Source organism: Sminthopsis crassicaudata, chromosome 2 (genome assembly GCF_048593235.1).
Source record: "Sminthopsis crassicaudata isolate SCR6 chromosome 2, ASM4859323v1, whole genome shotgun sequence".
Classification (NCBI taxonomy): Eukaryota; Metazoa; Chordata; class Mammalia; order Dasyuromorphia; family Dasyuridae; genus Sminthopsis; species Sminthopsis crassicaudata.
This window is the reverse complement of record NC_133618.1, coordinates 484809514-484815820: the sequence shown is the minus strand read 5'-3', so window position 1 is coordinate 484815820 and position 6307 is coordinate 484809514. Positions and strand designations below refer to the sequence as shown.

The 6307-nt window shown below is 43.0% G+C and overlaps 1 protein-coding gene across 1 annotated transcript in view; it reads left to right on the top strand.

Annotated features, from left to right (window-relative positions):
• The first annotated feature begins 1076 nt into the window (after positions 1-1076).
• Positions 1077-6307, top strand: part of LOC141557544 (nuclear receptor coactivator 5-like) — a 32589-nt gene continuing 27358 nt past the window's right edge. The window contains exons 1-2 of the mRNA XM_074293339.1: positions 1077-1203; positions 1872-1913. The gene's annotated coding sequence lies outside the window, so the exon portion shown is untranslated. The remainder of the gene's footprint in view (positions 1204-1871; positions 1914-6307) is intronic.

Below are 6307 nucleotides of genomic sequence, written 5' to 3'. Positions count from 1 at the left end.
CCCCTTGTAGTTCTCAGTTCACATATTGTTAAAGCCTGGCTTGGAGGATCTGAAGCACAACCTTTCTGGAATGGGAAACGAGCACAACTGTTCCATAGTTTGAATATTTCTTTTCAGGATTGGGGCATAAATGATCTTTTCCAATCTGGTGGCTGCTGCTGTGTTTCCCAAATTTTCTGGCCTATAGACCACAGCACTGTCACAGCTGGAATGCTATCACCTTGTCTTAGCAGGGTTTCCAAGGGCTGCTCGATTCAATTCTCCGGGATGTGTGGCCCTAGATCAATGACCACATTATTGATGATATTAACATCTTTCTTGTACAGTTCTTCTGTATATTCTTGTCACCTCTTCATCTTTTCTGCTTCTATGAAATCCCCGCCGTTTAAAACCCCAAGTAAATCACAAGCTTTTTCCTTCCCTCTTGTTCTAGGGCCTCTCTTCTATTAATCACTTCCTATTTATCTTGTCTATTTGCATGTTGATCTCCTCTGTAGATTGTGAGCTCTGAAGCTAGGGGCTCTTGCCTGTCCCCTAGGAGGCCCTTCCTTCATTCTGCATCTCTGGATTCCAGTTTCTCATCTATAAAATGGATTTCATGTGTAATCTACATGCAGAAACTATATGTAATGTACATGTATGCTTATGTGTTCTCGTCCATTTCCTATGTAAAATAACGCATTTTCTTTTACGCGTCTGAAAGCATTATGCTGCGGCTTCCAAAGGCCTTGCCAAAGAGGTACTAGATAAGAAAAAGGTGAAGCTCTAACCCTTCATCCTTCTGTTCCTCCTTCTTCCCTCCCCTTCTCCTCTTCCTCCTCCTTTTTTTTTCTCTCCCATCCTCTCTCCTCTCCTTCCAGTTTTATCTCCTGCTCCTTCTCTCTTACCTTCTCCCCCCCTCTTTAATGCTAACTCCGGTTCAGTCTGCGCTGGGCCTCCTGTCTAGCAGAGGGCGCTCTCGTCCGCGTCCTGCTGTAAAGTGCCGGTCTCCAGGAGCGACGAAGCCGCAGCCAGGAGTACCGAACCGGAACAGGAACCGGAAGCTGGGCTGGAGCCGGAAGTAGAGCGAAGGTAGCAGCGGGGGGTGGGGGGACGGGTGCAGCGTTGGGGCCTGGACGCCGCGGCGGCCCCTGGGTGTGAGTGGAGGTCGGCGCAGTGGGAGGCTTGGAGCTGGACGCCCGGCAGTGCCACTTTCCAGCTTCGGTAAGTGCAACCCCTCCCTCCCTCCCTCCACCCTGGGATAAACCCTCTCCAGGACTCGGCCTCGCTCTCCGGCTCAGCCTCCGTCTGGAGCTTCGGCGCTGGCCGGCCTCGGGCCTCCCTTCCCCGCACCTCTCCCCCAGATCCACCCCCTTGGCTCTTTCGCCCCGTCGGGCGCTCCAGCGACGGCGGCTGGAGCCCTCCCCTCCCTCTTCTCCCTCCTCTTCCTCTCCTTCCTCCTCCAGCCCTCCAGCCCTGAGCTGCTCCCTCTGATGCCCCCCTCGCCTCAGCCCTCCCCTTCCCTTCCTTCCCGGCCTCTATCTTTACCTCTTTCTCGTGTTTTCACTTGTTTTCCCTCCTTTTCTCCATTCACCCCGGCTCGTGCTGTTCCTCCTCTCCATCCTCTTTCCCTCCTCCCATATCTTCTCTTCCCCCTTCTCCGCCTCCCCACCCTCCCCTTCCCCCTCCTCTCACCTTTAACCAGTCACTTTCACCCTCTTCACCTCTTCCCTCCCCTTCCTTCTCAGCCTTCCGCATTTTCTCGACTTTTCTCCTCCTTTCCCTCCCTTGCCCCTCTTTCTATCCTCAGCCGTTCTTTGCTTCTCACGTTCCCTCCCTTTCCTCCGCTTTTTGCTTCGTGGTCCTCAGTCACTTCTTCTCTCCCCCCTCAGCTCTCAGGATCGTTGTGAGGAGAGCACAAGCGGTGTAGGAACGTGAGTTTTGATAGTAACAATGTTCCGATAAAACGGTGATCTCATCCGTGTGTAGCCGTCTCCACTCTGATAGCTGACCCCCCATCTCATCTTGTGCGTTTCTCGTGTGTCTTTCTGTAAACCTGCCGCAGAGAAGAACTCCCGTTAGCGATACTTCTATGTCCATTTCCATTTCAGGGTTGAGGGTGTGGAACCTCAGATAGGTGAAGATCTCTTTGCAGACGTTAACATTTTGCAAATAGCCATATCCTGCTGCATCCAGTAACCCCTGACCTTATTGTCATTAAGGGCTCATCTCTTTTTCCCAGGCATCCTCGGTGGTTTTTATGTGTTTCCCCAAAGTAAGTCATCAGTGATAACTTTTATACCAACCTGTCTGTCACTACTCGGCTCTTTGCCATATTTGTGTTTCTTACGAAATTGTGATGTTCCATGTACTAGCGCTAAGAAGATGTTAAGAAGATGGGTGGTTTCTGAGGCAGAGACCAGCTTGCAATACCACTCTCTAAAAATTGTTCATTTTCTCAAATTCAGACCTGCTCAATTTTACCTAAAACGGACTCCGATTGAATGAATGAAAAAGAGCTTGTTGGGTGTCGGGCTCTGTCCTAAGTGCTATTACTTGGCAAGTTCTGTGCCAAAGCTGGGGACACTAATGAAAAGCAAAGACAGTTTCTGACTTAAGGGGAATTTGCATTCTAATGGGTGGAGACTCTTGGGGTGGGGGCGGTGTAGAGGGCTGTTGGAGCCTTTTTCCTTTTTGTTGAATTGGTAATGGTTACAAACCTGGAGGGGGTGGAGGAGAGGAAATTTTGAGTGGCTTGTGGAGGACGTAGTAAGGAGGGAAGTTAAGCATATGTAGGGGCTTTCCTGAAGTAGCCTAGAGAGAATCACCAATTGAGAAGGGGGGAGGGAGGATCTGGGGAATTTAGTCAACAGATATTAAGGATTTATGCACTACCTGTGTAAGCAGATTCACAGAAAAAATACAAGTTCCTGCCTTTAAGGGAAAAAAGGTGTACAAATCAGAACATGCATCGTAAATACAGATTAGATGGAAGGTACCTGAGGGGCTGACGCTAGCAACTTAGGGGTCTCGGAGGGATAACAGTTTGGACTTGGAAATGCCTCCTGGAAGTAGCATTTTATCTGAGTCTTAAGGGAAGCCAGCGATTTTAAGAGTCCTGGCTTGGGAAGAAAGTATACCAGTCATTGAGAATAGCCAGTGCAAAGGCATGGGAGTGGGAAACAGCAGAGTAGCAAGTAGATCAATATGCTGAATCATAAAGGGGTTGGAAAGGAGTAGAATGAAGAACATTGAGAAGATAGGAAGGTAAAGAGATTTAAATGGAAAAGTATTTTATATTTGTTCCTGGAAGGAATAGGAGGTCACTGAAATTTATTAAGTAAGAGGTTGACATAATCACAATAACATTTTGGGCAGCTCAGTGGAGTGGGGAACACATGAAGGGGGTGAGACATGAAGCAGGAAGACCAATTAGAAGGCTGTTGCAATAAGTGAGAGGTTTTTTGGACCTGAACTAAAATAGTAATTATATAATTTAAAAGAAAGAAATTACAAGATTTGGCAACTAGTTATATATGTGAGGTAAGTCAGAGAGATAACATTGAGATTTTAAACCTGGGTACTGGAAGGATGATGGTGCTTTTGACATTCATAAGAAAGTTCAGAAGAGAGGAAAATAGCAGGTGGAAGGTAATGAATCTTCTTTTAGAAGGGTGGAATTTGAGATGCCCATGGAATATCCAGTTTGAGGTGTCCAACAGTCAATTGAGTGTTACAAAACTGAAGCTTAGAGAAATTAGAGAGGTATATCTTCATTTCAGAATCATGTGCAGAAAGATAATAATTAAATCATAGAAATCAATAAGATCAAGTGAGATAGTTTAGAAAGAAGAACATGTTGGGAGACACCTACAATTATGGATATAACTTAGATGAAAATCCGTTAAAGAAGTAAAGGTCACACAGTTGGTCAGTCACTAAAAACCTAGAGAGGAAAGAGCATCTAAGCTGCTTTTTTGTGATGTGGAACCTTTTGGCAGTCTGGAACCTATGGATCCCTTTGGAAAATAATGTTTTTAAATGTCTAAAGGATACATAGGATTACCAAAGAAGCCAGTTATATGCTTAAAAACAGTTATCAAAATTTACCACAAAAAAAAAAAAAAAAAAAAGTTTGTAGAACCCCCTGATATAGGAGAAGGTGATCAGTATCAAATGTAGAGAAAACAAGAAGGTTGAGAATGAGGGTCAAATAAGAGCATAGATAAGTTTGGAGGAATCAGTTTCAGTTGAATGGTGAGGTTAGAAATCAGATTTCAGAGGTTTTAAAAATGATAGTTGAGGAAGTGAAAGTAACTTGTAGATGGCTTTTTTAGGGTTGAACTCTTCTGGTTTGTAGTCTTTTATCTGCAAAGGGCATGTGAAGTTGGTTGGAGAAGAGGAAGTATCAAGGCGTTGAAAGGGGCCTCAAAGGCTCTTGAATTGAACCCTCTCACTTTATGGATGAAAAAAATAGTCCCCAGCAACTTATTTATTATGGTCACACAGCGGCAAGATTTGAAATTTGAATCAAGATCCTCAACTTCAGAACCAAATGCTCTTTCCACTGTACCATGCTAAGTCTGATTTATCTGTTAGCATTTATTAGCATTTGTTAGCATCTGTTAGCATTTGTCCATTTTGTCTGTGTGTACTTAAATTTTGGGGGAAATTTGTTCAACATCTGCATTTTTCTTCTGTGGTTGGGTGGACTGACCCATTTTAAATATTTATTTTATTGAAGAAGCTGTGTTCCTAGTTTGTATTACTTGAATTAATGGAATTAAAATCATTATTATCCAAATTAACCTTCCCTCCCGTTTTCTTTCATTCTTTCCCCTTTTTTCCCCTTTCTCCTTTTCATTTTTATATTTTCTTCCTTTCCCTTCTTGCTTTTTTGTGATATCTGGCCTCTTTGAGAGGTGCTGACAGTGCTTAACTTGGATTGCTATCATCTCATTCCTGACTGCAGAGATGAGGAAAGGCTCTTGTACTTCTCTATACTTAGCTCATGGTAGGCACTTAATAAATGTCTTGTTGATTGACTGACTTAGTTCTGACCTGCAATAGAAACTGGTTTGTGGTATGAAGACAGAGGCTTTGGGAGATTGGTCTGTCCTGTTTCAGATTCCTGTTGGGAGGCACAAATATAGTAGGAAGAATAAGACTATAGAATTTAAAGTTAAAATGGACCTCAAAGATGTAGAGATTCTCAGTTTGGGGGTTAAGTCCATTCTCCTACTTCCAATTGTGAGTTCATAAATAGGTAAACATAGCTTCTACAACTGGAATAAATACCTTACAATATACATATTATTGTTTAAATTTTATTAATATAGAAAATTTAAATTATTGTATTCATTATGTTTGTTCAGTTATGTAATACTAATATTACAAATATTATCATGTCAGGTCCAGGGCATTTTTTATATTAGAAAAGAGTTCAAAGCATGTCTCTAATCCCTACTATCAGTTAAATTGAGGCTGGTGAATCTCTGGAGATTAGGAGTTCTGAGTTGCATTGGGCTAAAGCTGATTCAGTGTCAGTATTGAATTCTTAGTTAAGCCCCCTATAGGAAGGAGGCTGTGAGGTTGCCTAAGTGGGAATGAACCAGCCCATGTTAAAAACAGAACAGGTCAAAGCTTTTCTGCCTATCAGTAGTGACTTTAGGCTGGTGAATGGCTGCTGTGTTTCTAGTCTGGATAAGATAGAAGTTCTCATGTCCAAGATGGGGAGGGGGAGGAACCCTAACATTCACTATTTTGGGGACCATTTACTTTATAAATAAAGAAACTGAAACAAAAAGAGATTGTGATTTCCCCGAGATCAGATAGGAAGCAAATATCAGGTTCTGGACTAGAACCCAGGTCTCTGAGTCTAGTGGTCTTTTCATTAGATTCAGAAAAACCTGTTTCCTGAAAATTTCTGAAAATTCTAGTTCTTGTTTTGTTACTTAACTATTTAAATGAATGGGACAGTCACGTAATTTATTTCCCTTAATCTTAATGTCCTCATCTGTCCTTAGAGGTAATCCTTACTAAGTTTGTAAGATTGTGTCAAGGAAAGCCTTGTAGAATAGGTTATAGTGGGCTTGTGTTATGAATTTGAGGGAGGAGGGAATTTTGAAAAGTTCAGAGTGTGAATATTACTCCTTAGATTGGAATGTGTTCAGGAAGGAATGTCATAAAATTGAGGTCAGTCTAATAATAGTAAAGATGGGGAGAAATTGGTGTGGTGGCTCAACTCTCCTGGTAATTGGAGAAGCTTGAGACTGTCTAGGCATGCATACAGGGGAACATTATTGGAGCAGTCAGTATAATCCTGGTT